Here is a 1,504-nt window from a genome sequence, read left to right as displayed (position 1 = left end):
GCACACACACATGTGCATGTGCACACACACACATGAACACACACATGCACACACACACATGTGCACAAGCATACATAGATGCACACACGAACACATGTACTACACACACATACATGTACATGCATGCATGTACACACATGCACATACACACACACACACACAGCCACCATAAAAGACCTGGGACCAGGACTAGGAAACCCATCCTCTGCCTGCCACACCCTACATGGCTTGGTTCTGGAAACTGGAGTGGGGTGATGAGGAGACAGAACAAAAGAAAGAACAGACGCAGAGAGCATATATGAAGAAAGTGGGATCAGTGAGCTGTGTGGGCTCTGATGGATGCCCAGCTACAATAATAACCTGGAAATTCAACACACTCATTTTATATCTGAATCAGGGAGGAGAGTTTATGGCATTTGGCTGAACAAGGAGGCAGATTTAGCTTATCTGAGAACAGGGTCTCTGTAGGGGCACAATCTCAGGCTGCGGTCACCAGGGAGGAGGAAGCTGTGGTTGGCAGTTTGTACACACTCTGTCAGTATTCCAGGTCAGGACAGAGGAGGCTTCCTTCCCTCTGAGCCTCACTCAGGGAAGGCTTTGCCATTCTCTTGGTCTGAGGCACCGCAGTCCCTGACATGGCCACAGCACACATTAGCTCAGGACTTCTCCCACTGTCCACACTGCCCTGGGGTAGCTCTACTCAAGCGAGGACCTCTGTGAGAGGGTTCAGCTTGGACTTCCTGCTCCCCTCTAGGATCTGAGCTGTGTCATCTTCCTCCATCTGAGGACATCCTGAGATGCTTCACTCTGCTGGGCACAGGTTACCTACCCAGAACCAAGCAAACCAGGGATTTGCCAAGAAACCAGGCAACACTGCTGGCCCAGACATAGAGATGTAGGTAGGTGGTGCAGGTCTCCGCATGGTCCAAGGGGCTGGAGGAGTGTCACCACTTTGAGGCTGGAACTTGAAGCACAGCTCAACGTCTGCTGGAAGACAAAGTGCACGGTAGGAGGAGCAGTGTAGCCATGGCCACAGAAATAGAATATAGAGGGTATTTAACCCGGGTGGATCTTTCTCCTTTGAGTACAGCATCATGTTTCCAAAAGAGGTCTCTTGGGCTGGGCACAGCTGTGAGCCCAAAATAAACCCATAGGAGCATCTCCACCCTCTAGTGCAGCTGCTCATCACTGCCCTCCGTTCAAACGTCTGCAACAAGCTGGGGCTGGGATGCAACCCTGCAATGCCAGCTACTCGAGAGAGGGAAACAGAAGGGAACAAATTATCAAGAGCCGCCTGGGCTATAGGACAAGTTCAAAGGTCAACCTGGGCAGCTTAGTGAGACCTTGTCTTAAATAATAAGCAATATATTTTTTTTTAAGGCACCAGCTGGGGAATAGAGCCTAGTGGTAGTGTGCTTCCTATGTAATCTGAAGCCCTGGATTTGATTCCAGGTGTGTGTGTGTGTGTGTGTGTGTGTGTGTGTATATATATATATATATATAT

The 1,504-nt window shown here is 49.7% G+C and overlaps 1 long non-coding RNA gene across 1 annotated transcript in view; it reads right to left on the bottom strand.

Annotated features, from left to right (window-relative positions):
* Positions 1 to 380: 380 nt before the first annotated feature.
* Positions 381 to 1,504, bottom strand: part of LOC115030855 — a 2,415-nt gene continuing 1,291 nt past the window's right edge. Inside the window, exon 3 of the long non-coding RNA XR_003836420.1 lies at positions 381 to 987. This is a non-coding gene — a long non-coding RNA (uncharacterized LOC115030855). The remainder of the gene's footprint in view (positions 988 to 1,504) is intronic.

The sequence above is a fragment of the Mus caroli genome, chromosome 4 (assembly GCF_900094665.2).
Source record: "Mus caroli chromosome 4, CAROLI_EIJ_v1.1, whole genome shotgun sequence".
NCBI lineage: Eukaryota > Metazoa > Chordata > Mammalia > Rodentia > Muridae > Mus > Mus caroli.
This window is presented reverse-complemented; position numbering and strand designations above follow the sequence as displayed.